The 13577-nt window shown below is 34.8% G+C and overlaps 1 protein-coding gene across 1 annotated transcript in view; it reads left to right on the top strand.

The window, feature by feature from the left end:
* The window catches only part of LOC134725440 (kelch domain-containing protein 10-like), a 78408-nt gene that overhangs the window by 12599 nt on the left and 52232 nt on the right, over positions 1 to 13577 (top strand). The window lies entirely within an intron of this gene.

The raw sequence follows: 13577 nt of genomic DNA, 5'->3' as shown, positions 1-13577 counted from the left end.
AAAACACATCGGACAACCCATTGTTGGGTTGCTGCCCCCAAATTGGTATTTTTTAAGGAAATTTTGCCGTTTTTATACGACCCCAAAAATTTTATATAATGGTATGATGTCGTTGTCTGCGTTGTCTGCGTCGTCGTCGTCCGAAGACACTTTTGATTCCGGATAATAACTTTGGTTTAAGTGAGTAGATCTTAATGCATTTTTTTCAGAAGGTTCAATACCACAAAAGGAAGCTTGGGATTGATTTTTGGGATGATGGTCCCAACTGTTTAGGAATTAGGGGTCCAAAAGTGGCCCAAAACAAGCATTTTTCTAGTTTCAGGATAATAACTTGTTTACAAGTATTTCAATTGCTCTGAAATTATACCGCAATGTTTTAAATCACAAGAAAAAGGCTTAGATTTATTTAAGGTGGTATGGGAGTCTAAAATAAAAATGATAGAATTTGTTCATACTTTGTCAAAATGTAGTATCTATTGATACATGTTCAAAAATAAAAAAAAAATGATAGGTCACCGTGCATTTTCTCAAGCTACAGGTTGTGACAAAATGACAAATTTTGTATTAATTATGCAGGAAAAAACAACATTTTGTGAATAGAAACTAAACAAAATGATAGAATTGTAAAATACATTAGGAAAAGATTGCTTTCATCAATGCTTTGAGAATATAAAAAAAATGCGTTTTTTCCGGCTAAACGACGAATAGAAAAATTTCATGAAGAGTCCTTCAGAAAATGCACTGTTTTAGACTTACCTCCCCTTATATTGCAAATTTGAAAATATTAAAAAAAACAACCAAAAATAATCTACACTTGTAAAAATGTTAATATTTATAAGTTATATTCTTATAAATTGGTTCTTTTAAATGAAAATTCACATTTAAAATCTGCATTCCTGCATCAAATTTTGCTAACTTGATAGAAAATATGGACCTTAGATTCTCTGTTTTTTACAATCCAAGATGGCGAAAGACACCCATACCACCTTAAGGGGGCTCGCGGGTCTAAATAAATTTTTTAATTTAATATAAGATTTTGCTATATTTTTGTATAAATTAACTTTGTCTTATACCTAATAGAAAAATGAAATAAAAAAATGGGGTCACCGTTCATTTACGCTCACAATCTGCCTTCGAAAAGAGCATGCATTTTTGCTAATGTCCTTTTTTTCTGTTGAACTAATAGGAGAAAAAGCGGTCATATAGAAATTAAAAAAGAATTAAATTACAGAAATGGCTAAAATTTTACAATCATTTAGTTTATGTACAGCTTTTTCGAAAATAACAATAAAAAATATAGGTCACCGATGAGTTAAAAAAGATATTAAAATTTTAATGCCAAAAAATGGCATTTTTGCACCAAAGGGAGATAATTTGGAGCTTTTTCAATGATATCTACATTTTAAAAGTCACCTGGGGCCAACACGTATTGATTTTTTGGAATAATTTTTGTACCATATGATAAAGTAACAATTTCTTAAGGTAATTAATAAAATTTGTAATGACAAATAATCGTTTGATTTTTTTCTGAAAATTTTATACCCGCGAGCCTCCTTAAGGGGTTATGGGGCCAAAGTTTAGGAATTAAGGGCCAAAAAGGGGCCAAAACATTTTTCTAGTTTCCAGACAATAAATGATGTGTAATTGCATGGATTTCTCTGAAATTGTACCACAATGTACCATATAACAGTTTTGGCTAAATTCTCTTTAAAAAATATGTAGGAATTAAGGGCCAAAAAAGAAGCATGTTTCTAGTTTCCAAACAATCATGACAATAGCTTGTGTTTAAGTGTATGGATCTTTCTGAAATCGTACTACAAGGTTCAGTATTACATAGGAAAGCATGGGATTGAGTTTAAAGGGGCACTAGCTACGAGATATATAAAAAAAATAAAAAATATAAAAAATCTAAAGTAAGATTTTTTTTTTCAATCAATAATGAAAGTGAAACCGTGAAATAATAATTCACTTTTAGCAGCCAAAATGGTTTAATTTTGTCAAATTAAGCGATAAAACATTGATAATTACTGTTTCACTTGCAAGTGAATTAGCCGACCTCATTAAATCCGTATTCATGTGAACTTCAATTTAACCCCTCGCTTCAGATTGACAACGCATGCATTATATGTGTACAGGTTATTTAAAGAAAAAGAATGTCAACAATGAAGGTGAAACTACGGTAAATCATTTGATTACTGATTCGATCTATATAAAATCATTCTTATACAGTAAAAAACAATGAGACACATAAATTTTTAATCTATAAGATAAAATCAAATAGACCTATAAAAATCCAATTGCACGTGTTGGTTAAATCTATATCGTTTTTATGTTTACATCGCTTATATGGTCATCTGATGTCAAATCAGTAGTTAATTAGATGGCGTCTGGACAAACATACACACGAAACGAACCTACATATTACCTACATATTATATCTATTCCATGCTCTGTATACTGTTTATTTTAGATTGTTTGTAGTTTGGAAAAATGTTTTACATTGTTATAAATTAAATATAAGAAATTGAGTCAAATCGTTGACCATGAATTTGACAGCTAGTGACCCTTTAAGGGTTATTGCTCCAAGGGGGAGTTTAAATAAAAACTTTTTGAAATTTTAATTTCTTTCTTAACCTATACTGGATTTCTACCAAACTTTGACAGAAGCTTGTTTATGATCATAAGATAGTATCCAAAAGTAAATTTTGTAAAAATAAAATTCCATTTTTTCCGTATTTTACTATAAATGGACTTACTTTTTTCTGCTGGGAAACAAAACATTCACTCTGTGGTTAAAGTTTTTAGAATTTTAATAACTTTCCCAAACTATCCTGGGTTTGTACCACACTTGGACAGAAGTTTTTTTATGATCATAAGATAGTATCCAGAAGTAAATTTTTATAAAAATAAAATTCCATTTTTTTCCATATTTTACTATAAATGGACTTAGTTTTTTCTGCGGGGAAACAAAACATTCACTCTGTGGTTAAAGTTTTTAGAATTTTAATAACTTTCTCAAACTATCCTGGGTTTGTACCAAACTTGGACAGAAGCTTGTTTATGATTATAAGATAGTATCCAGAAGTAAATTTTGTAAATAAATAAATCCATTTTTTCCATATTTTACTTTTAAATGGACTTAGTTTTTCTGCGGGGAACCATTATATTCACTCTGTGGTTAAAGTTTTTAGAAATTTAATAACTTTCTTAAACTATGCTGGGTTTGTACTCAACTTGGACAGTAGCGTTATTTATGATCATAAGATTGTATCCAGAAGTAAAGTTTGTAAAAAGATTACTCCGTTTTTTTCTGTAATTTACTTTTAAATGGACTTGGATTTTCTTACAATCATTTAATAGTAACAAGAGGAATATTTTTATTGATTTTTTTTCCTCATTGATGCTGAGCCTGCGATTTACAGCAAAAATAGGCGAGACACTGGGTTCCGCGGAACCCTTACACATTTTTTTAAATGATTTTTTTTTTCAACATTTTTCAAATTTCGAATTTTGAAAAGTTTCAAGAAGAAATATTCAGTTGCACAGTATTGTTCAATAGATGTGTTAGGTCTTTGACCACATTAATATTATGTCAAAAATTTGATCACAATAAAAATTCAGACAGTATCAAGCTTGAATATTGTGACCAAATTTGCCCCAACTGTTCAAGGTTCGACCACTGGGTTCGTATAAAGCTGCGCCCTGCAGAGCACCTGGTTGGTTATTATCTTCAATACTATTATAGAAAGAGATAAACTGTAAACAGCAATAATGTTCAGCAAAGTAAGATCTACAAATAAGTCAACATGACCAAAATGGTCAGTTGGTCCCTTAAAGAGTTATTGCCCTTTAAAGTCAATTTTTAACAATGTTTATTAATTGGGTAAATTTTGGTAAGTTTTTACTAAATATTTTCCTCTGTAACTAAAGGGCCAAGTTCATTATAGATTGAGCAAATTGTTAGTAGCAAGAATGTTCAGTTAAGTAAGATCTACAAACACATCATCATCACCAAAACACAATTTTGTCATGAATGCATCTGTATCCTTTGTTTAATATGCACATAGACCAAAGTGAGCGACACAGGCTCTTAAGAGCATCTAGTTTAGCCATGGCGTTGTCAGTTTATAAATTTCAATCTATGAGTTTGATTGTCCCTTTGATATCTTTTGGCCCTCCTTAAGTTTATACAGAGGAAAATATTTAGTAAACACCAATTTGTTAGTCCTTCTTATATACACACTCTGATGTGATAGATGTGATTAATAATTACGATTTTATAAAACACATTTGACATTTGTTTAAGATAAATTAATATATAAACTTCATATTGATATTGTTATTTTCAATCTATCAAAGCAAAAAAGATATCATGCTTTAAAATTGTTTATAAAGTGCATGTTAATCTGTCTTGCAAATCTAATAATTATAAGTTCAAAGACTTTTTTTCCCATTGTTATAAATATCTAAATGGATAGAAATTTGAGAAAAACTATAAGTAAATTCTGAAAATTTGAGAGAACAGTTTAATTGAATAAAGAAGGGAGGTAAACTCTAAAAAAAAAAAGTTGACTGTTGGTTCTTGTAGGCTTTTTTTGGGTATGTATATTACAGTGCAATACATTGCACATATATGAAATTGTCTGCCTTTGAATTATTTGTAGAGATAATAATCTTAATATTTTTATTTTAGAATCAAATCATTTATTATGTGGAAATGATGCAAACAATTTTTATTGATTTTCAATAAAACATAAACCCCTGAACATGAAAATGTTCTAATCAATCAAAATACTCATTAATATAAAGATTTACATCAGATGTAGTGTATCTTTGTCAGAAAGATTTAAACTTTCATAAAACTTGTCATTAAGCTGCTACTAAATTCAGTTCTATAAATTCTGCTTCAACTGTTTCTGCTTGTTCATCATCTGCTGTATACAAAGGATTGTATAATTTGCGTTTATTTAATACAAGACGACTAAAGTAACTAGCTATCTGTGTTGCGGATAGGAACTCTTCTTGGGAAAAACGTTTTTGTTCACTTGTTGTTCTTACCATTCTCATATCCTGGGATACTTTTTCCGGATCAAACTTCTGTCCAGTTTTTTCACCTCTGTCGAACTTTTCTTGAAGATACTTCTTTTGGTCCTTGGTAAACCTTTTGACTGTTCTCCTTATCTTTAATGCCCATCCCTGTGTAAGATCACTGTTAGAATTACCAGAAGAAAAGTTATTTGAATTAACAGTAACAGTATTAACCTTTTCCATATGCCTGGAATATTCAATCTTTGATTTGTCAGAAAGTTTCTTATTTTCCTTTTTTACACTATGCTTTCCAATATCCAGATGACGCAACAGATTACCATATTTGCTAAATGTTTTTATACATTCATTACAAGAAAACAATTTAGACATTTCTTCTTCTGTAACCGAATCAACATCATCATTTAGATCTCTAGTAGTTGCCATATCAACAGCAGGAATATGACTGACAGCCTTGTCCTATTCCAAACTGCCTCCAAACTTGCACTCCACCATTTTTGAACGAAAAGTTATTAACAGTTGTGATCTTTGGCAGTTTAAAAACAGTAGGTTCTTTCTTTTTGCTGTCAGATTTAGGAGGTTGAAGCGCAACAACCACGGACACTTTCTTTATGTTTGATTTCATTCATGCATTTTTAAAATCCACTGCTGTACATACATCATTGCCCTCATTGACGTATCTTCTGATGTATGATTTGACATGGGCAGCTTTTCTGTCACAGATGGACTTTCCACCTTGAGGGTCTGCAAAATCCATTCTTTTACATTGAACAATGGATGAAAGAAATTGTATGGCACATACAGATGCTGCTCCATGAAAACATCCATCATTATCAGAACGAATGTAGGCATTTGTCAGGCAAGGATTAATTTGATGAAAAATCTCTAAACTGTTCCCAAGAACAGCATTTGATGTCGCAGCATCTTGGGGTGCACTGTCAAAGATGTGAATAACAGTATGCATTGTCAAGGCCTGTCTGTATTTGAAAGTTGCTACACTCACATGCCAATTAAGTCCCTGTTTACCGAACCAAATAGATTGCGATTCTCTGTATTGCATTGGAATAAACTTCATGACCCAATCACGCTCGACTAACATTTCGTTTTCTTTGAGATTTTCTGGGACAGATTTACGAGCCATATCCTGATTTACAGAGCGAAGAATATGTTTTTTCCATTCATGAACAGCTCCGACACTCTAAAAAACAGTAATAACAATGTATTAGCATAAAGAAGAAGTGCTTTGTTTACAGACAAAAAGTGAGGTCATAAATTCTTCTCCAGCAGTCAATAAAACAACATCAATTGTAAAATTTAAATTATTCCAACCTTTTGTTTGTCATCTTTTGTGTGATCAGGCAGACACTGACAAAAAGAATTTATATGACAAGTCAGGAAGAACAGGATTTACATGACATGTCAGGAAGGACAGGATTTACATGACAGGTCAGGAAGGACAGGATTTACATGACAAGTCAGGAAGGACAAGATTTATATGAAAAGTCAGGAGGGACAGGATTTACATGACAAGTCAGGAGGAAAAGGGAATTATATGATAAGTCAGGAAAGACAGAATTCACATGACAAGTCAGAAGGGACAGGATTTACATGACAAGTCAGGAAATACAGGATTTATATGACAAGTCAGGAGCGACAGGATTTACATGACAAGTCAGGAGGAAAAGGGATTTATATGAAAAGTCAGGAAAGACAGAATTCACATGACAAGTCAGGAGGGACAGGATTTACATGACAAGTCAGGAAATACAGGATTTATATGACAAGTCAGGAGGGACAGGATTAACATGACAAGTCAGGAGGGACAGGATTTACATGACAAGTCAGGAAGGACAGGATTTACTTGACAAGTCAGGAAGGACAGGATTTATATGAAAAGTCAGGAAGGACAGAATTTACATGACAAGTCAGGAAGGACAGGTTTTACATGACAAGTCAGGACGGACAGGATTTACATGACAAGTCAGAAGGGACCGGATTTATATGACAAGTGAGGAGGAACAGGATTTACATGACAAGTCAGGAGGGACAGGATTTATATGACATGCCAGGGGGAACAGGATTTACATGACAAGTCAGGAGGGACAGGATATACATGACAAGTCAGGAGGGACAGGATTTACATGGCAAATCAAGAAGGACAGAATTTACATGACAAGTCAGAAAGGACAGGATTTACATCACAAGTCTGGAGGGACAGGATTTAGATGGCAAGTCAGGAAATACAGGATTTATATGACAAGTCAGGAGGAACAGGATCTATATGACAAGTCAGGAGGGACAGGATTTACATGACAAGTCAGGAGGGACAGGATTTATATGAAAAGTCAGGAGGGACAGGATTAACATGACAAGTCAGGAGGGACAGGATTTACATGACAAGTCAGGAAGGACAGGATTTACTGACAAGTCAGGAAGGACAGGATTTATATGAAAAGTCAGGAAGGACAGGATTTATATGATAAGTCAGGAAAGACAGAATTTACATGACAAATCAGGAGGGACAGGATTTACATGACAAGTCAGGAGAGACAGGAGTGACAGGATTTACTCAAAAAGTCAAATGGGACAGGATTCACATGACAAGTCAGGAGATACAGGATTTATATGGCAAATCAGGAGGATGTACATGACAAGTCAGGAGGGACAGTATTTACATGACAAGTCAGGAAATACAGGATTTACATGACAAGTCAGGAAGGACAGGATTTATATGACAAGTCAGGAGGGACAGGATTTACATGATAAGTCAGGAGGGACAGGATTTACATGACAAGTCAGGAATGACAGGATTTACTCAACAAGTCAGGGGGGACAGGATTCACATGACAAGTCAGGAGGAAAAGGATTTATATGAAAAGTCAGGAGGGACAGGATTAACATGACAAGTCAGGAGGGACAGGATTTACATGACAAGTCAGGAAGGACAGGATTTACTTGACAAGTCAGGAAGGACAGGATTTATATGAAAAGTCAGGAAGGACAGAATTTACATGACAAGTCAGGAAGGACAGGTTTTACATGACAAGTCAGGACGGACAGGATTTACATGACAAGTCAGAAGGGACCGGATTTATATGACAAGTGAGGAGGAACAGGATTTACATGACAAGTCAGGAGGGACAGGATTTATATGACATGCCAGGGGGAACAGGATTTACATGACAAGTCAGGAGGGACAGGATATACATGACAAGTCAGGAGGGACAGGATTTACATGACAAATCAAGAAGGACAGAATTTACATGACAAGTCAGAAAGGACAGGATTTACATCACAAGTCAGGAGGGACAGGATTTAGATGGCAAGTCAGGAAATACAGGATTTATATGACAAGTCAGGAGGAACAGGATCTATATGACAAGTCAGGAGGGACAGGATTTACATGACAAGTCAGGAGGGACAGGATTTATATGAAAAGTCAGGAGGGACAGGATTAACATGACAAGTCAGGAGGGACAGGATTTACATGACAAGTCAGGAAGGACAGGATTTACTTGACAAGTCAGGAAGGACAGGATTTATATGAAAAGTCAGGAAGGACAGGATTTATATGATAAGTCAGGAAAGACAGAATTTACATGACAAATCAGGAGGGACAGGATTTACATGACAAGTCAGGAGAGACAGGAGTGACAGGATTTACTCAAAAAGTCAAATGGGACAGGATTCACATGACAAGTCAGGAGGAACAGGATTTATATGGCAAGTCAGGAGGATGTACATGACAAGTCAGGAGGATGTACATGACAAGTCAGGAGGGACAGTATTTACATGACAAGTCAGGAATGACAGGATTTACTCAACAAGTCAGGAAGGACAGGATTTATATGACAAGTCAGGAGGGACAGGATTTACATGATAAGTCAGGAGGGACAGGATTTACATGACAAGTCAGGAATGACAGGATTTACTCAACAAGTTAGGGGGGACAGGATTCACATGACAAGTCAGGAGGAACAGGATTTATATGACAAGTCAGGGGGGACAGAATTTATATGACAAGTCAGGAGGAACAGGATTTATATGACGTCAGGAAGGACAGGATTTATATGACATGTCAGGAGGATGTACATGACAAGTCAGGAGGGACAGAATTTACATGACAAGTCAGGAAATACAGGATTTATATGACAAGTCAGGAAGGACAGGATTTATATGACAAGTCAGGAGAAACAGGATTTATATGACAAGTCAGGAGGGACAGGATTTACATGGCAAATCAGGAAGGACAGAATTTACATGACAAGTCAGGAAGGACAGGTTTTACATGACAAGTCAGGACGGACAGGATTTACATGACAAGTCAGAAGGGACCGGATTTATATGACAAGTGAGGAGTAACAGGATTTACATGACAAGTCAGGAGGGACAGGATTTATATGACATGCCAGGGGGAACAGGATTTACATGACAAGTCAGGAGGGACAGGATATACATGTCAAGTCAGGAGGGACAGGATTTACATGGCAAATCAAGAAGGACAGAATTTACATGACAAGTCAGAAAGGACAGGATTTACATCACAAGTCAGGAGGGACAGGATTTAGATGGCAAGTCAGGAAATACAGGACTTATATGACAAGTCAGGAGGAACAGGATCTATATGACAAGTCAGGAGGGACAGGATTTACATGACAAGTCAGGAGGGACAGGATTTATATGAAAAGTCAGGAAATACAGAATTACATGACAAGTCAGGAAGGACAGGATTTATATGACAAGTCAGGAAGGACAGGATTTATATGACATGTCAGGAGGGACAGGATTTACATGACAAGTCAGGAGGGACAGGATTTATATGACATGTCAGGAGGAACAGGATTTATATGATAAGTCAGGAAGGACAGGATTTACATGATAAGTCAGGAGGGACAGAATTTAGATGACATGTCAGGAAGGACAGGATTTACATGATATGTCAGGAGGAACAGAATTAAGATGACATGACAGGAAGGACAGGATTTATATAATAAGTCAAGTAGGACAGGATTTACATGATAAGTCAGGAGGAACAGGATTTAGATGACATGTCAGGAAGGACAGGATTTATATGACAAGTCAGGAAGGACAGTATTTACATGATAAGTCAGGAGGGACAAGATTTAGATGACATGTCAGGAGGGACAAGATTTAAATGACAAGTCAGGAAGGACAGGATTTACAGGACAAGTCAGGAAGGACAGGATTTATATGACAAGTCAGGAGGAACAAGATTTACATGACAAGTCAGGAAGGACAGGATTTACTCGACAAGTCAGGAGAAACAGGATTTATATGATAAGTCATTTAGGACCCTTCATACCTTACTGTTCTGTTTGAGCCAAGGCTCCATGTTAAAATCCATTATGTAATCTATATCTGCTTACTATAAATACATTGTGACTAGGATGAAGAGATGTTTCATTGGCACTCAAACCACATCTTCTCATTTATATATAAAAATACTTGCATACATAAAGCTATCATTTACCTCTGAAATAGTATACGTTGTATCATCTCTTTGATCATCATTGTCATAAGTTATGGTCTTTGAGACACCAATCAAGCATTCACGAACAGTGTCCAGTTCTTCACATTGGCTGCAAGAATTTTGATGTAACTGGCTGCAACTGAAAGTGTAGTCTTTGCTCCCATCAGATAGTGCAAATGTGTAGCAATGATCAGCTACCTCTGATTCCTTTACAACATGTGTCTGAAATTCAAAGAGTATTTCCTATAAATAGGCACACTGAAAACTTTCAACAAACAGGAATATGTGTCATATGATTATTATTTACCATACAAACAGTAGACCGAAGTGTATCATATATAACATAAACAAGGACAGACTTAGTTATATCAACATTGAAATATACTGTCACATATATAAAGCTTGGTTCCAAATTTCAAAAAAATAATTTATAATAGAAGTTTATTAGAAAAATGTGACGAAAATTGTTTATGAAATTGTTAATGCATGGTAAAAAAAAAGCCAGTCTTATAATTCTAAACTATACAAGTGTTTGGTTTTTACATCCTTCTAAGTTTTATTGAACTCCTATTAGTACTGGTAGGTACAAAGATAACTGTTGCATTGTCAATTCGATCTGTTTAGGACATTTTGGCAGACAATATAGGCACCCTAACTAGTGATATGGCCCTAATTAAAGTCTTTAGAATGATTGACTATAACTTACCTTGTACTCTAATTTAAGATACTGCTTAGAAGATGTTAGCAGCTTGCACATTTTATCTTGCCATTCCTTCCCTTTATCCAATCTTCCAAACAAGTCAGCTATTTTCTGCAGACTCTCTATTGCTTTGGCACCATCTGCAGCATAGTTGTCTAATCCTTTCACAGATTTTCTAACATTAGGAGCTATGGCATGAAGAATTTTCATGTAAGAACTTAAACTTCCTTTTTCCTCAAAATTATCTTCTTCACAGTAGCTAAAATACTGCTGAATCACTCGGGTTCTAACTCTGTTAAGGATGATTTGAGGAACACTGATGATTTCTCCATTAGAAAGCTGAAGATTGGATTCGCCAAAGGGTATGTCTGTAATAATAGCTGGACTCATTATACAGTCTAAAAAATGATTTATTGAACTTTTTGAGCAGATCCTACAGATAAGGCATGGTTCCTTGCTGCACCATATTTGTAACGTGATAAATCTGGTATCAAAGCATGTTATTCGCTGTATGACACCTGGTGAGCTACTATGGATAGGATTTTACGCTGTGAACCCCAGTCTTCACATCCAATATAGGCAGCAGAAATTATATTCAACAAGCTTTCTTTTTTTCTGTTTATTACATTTCATTATTGCCTGCAATACATCAGTTATTTGTCCTGGCACCAACACATTTAAAACTTCATTCAAAATCTTAGTGGTTTTAATGATGTAATCTAATTTTGTCCTTTCAGAACAGCCTCTCCATTCAGCTATTAAGGTCTTCCTAACAGGACTTGCACCACAAGTTAGCATAAATGAATCCAATGCCTTTCTCTTTCTGGAATTAACATCTTCTTGACTTGCTGATGGTGTCCATACACTTCCTTGACTTGCTGATGGTGTCCATACAATTCCTTGACTTGCTGATGGTGTCCATACACTTCCTTGACTTGCTGATGGTGTCCATACAATTCCTTGACTTGCTGATGGTGTCCATACACTTCCTTGACTTGCTGATGGTGTCCATACAATTCCTTGACTTGCTGATGGTGTCCATACAATTCCTTGACTTGCTGATGGTGTCCATACAATTCCTTGACTTGCTGATGGTGTCCATACAATTCCTTGACTTGCTGATGGTGCCCATACAATTCCTTCACTTGTTTGTGAAAGAGTGTATTCTGTGTTCTGGAATTGATAAACCAAAAAATGTTTCAGTTTTACATTTAGCTGAATATCAAAAATATATTAATTTTTAAACTAGAGCCTGTGTCGCTCACCTTGGTCTATGTGCATATTAAACAAAGGACACAAAAGGATTCATGACAAAATTGTATTTTGGTGATGGTGATGTGTTTGAAGATCTTACTTTACTGAACGTTCTTGCTTTTTACAATTATATCTATAATGAACTTTGCCCATTAGTAACAGAGAAAATTATTTTGTAAAAATTTACAAAAATTTACCAATTGCAAATTAATGAATATGGTTAAAAATTGACTATAACATGTATAAAGGGCAATAACTCCTTAAGGGGTCATGTTGACTTATTTGTAGATCTTACTTTGGTGAACATTATTACTGTTTACAATTTATCTCTATCTTCAATAGTATTTAAGATAATAACCAAAAACTGCAAAATGTCTTTAAAAATTACCAATTGGGGGGCGGCAACCCAACAACCAGTTGTCCAATTCATTTGAAAATTTCAGGGGCAGATATATATTGACTTGTTTAACAATTAAACTCCTTGACAGATTTGCTCTTAATGCTTTGGTTTCAGAGTTATAAGCCAAAATCTACATTTTCCCCCTGTTCTTTTTTTAGCCGTTGCGGCCATCTTGGTTTGTTTCAGAGGAGAAGAATTTTGTAAAAGATTACTTAGATTTACAAAAATGGTTAAAAATTGACTATAAAGGGCAATAACTCCATTTCTGTAATGTTGACTTATTTGTAAATCTAACTTTGCTGAACATTATTGCTGTTTACAGTTTATCTCTATCTATAATGATATTCAAGATAATAACCAAAAACAGCAAAATTTCCTCCAAATTACCAATTCTGGGGCAGCATCCCAACAACGGGTTGACCGATTCATCTGAAAATAGATAGATCTTGACCTGATAAACATTTTTATACGGCCGCAAATTTTGAAAAAAAATTCGTCGTATATTGCTATCACGTTGGCGTCATCGTCTGCGTTGTCGTCGTCGTCGTCCGAATACTTTTAGTTTTCGCACTCTAACTTTAGTAAAAGTGAATAGAAATCTATGAAATTTTAACACAAGGTTTATGACCATAAAAGGAAGGTTGGTATTGATTTTGGGTGTTTTGGTCTCAACATTTTAGGAATAA

This window comes from Mytilus trossulus, chromosome 1 (assembly GCF_036588685.1).
Source record: "Mytilus trossulus isolate FHL-02 chromosome 1, PNRI_Mtr1.1.1.hap1, whole genome shotgun sequence".
NCBI lineage: Eukaryota > Metazoa > Mollusca > Bivalvia > Mytilida > Mytilidae > Mytilus > Mytilus trossulus.
Note: the sequence above shows the minus strand (reverse complement) of the source record. Positions and strands in the feature narration are given on the sequence as shown.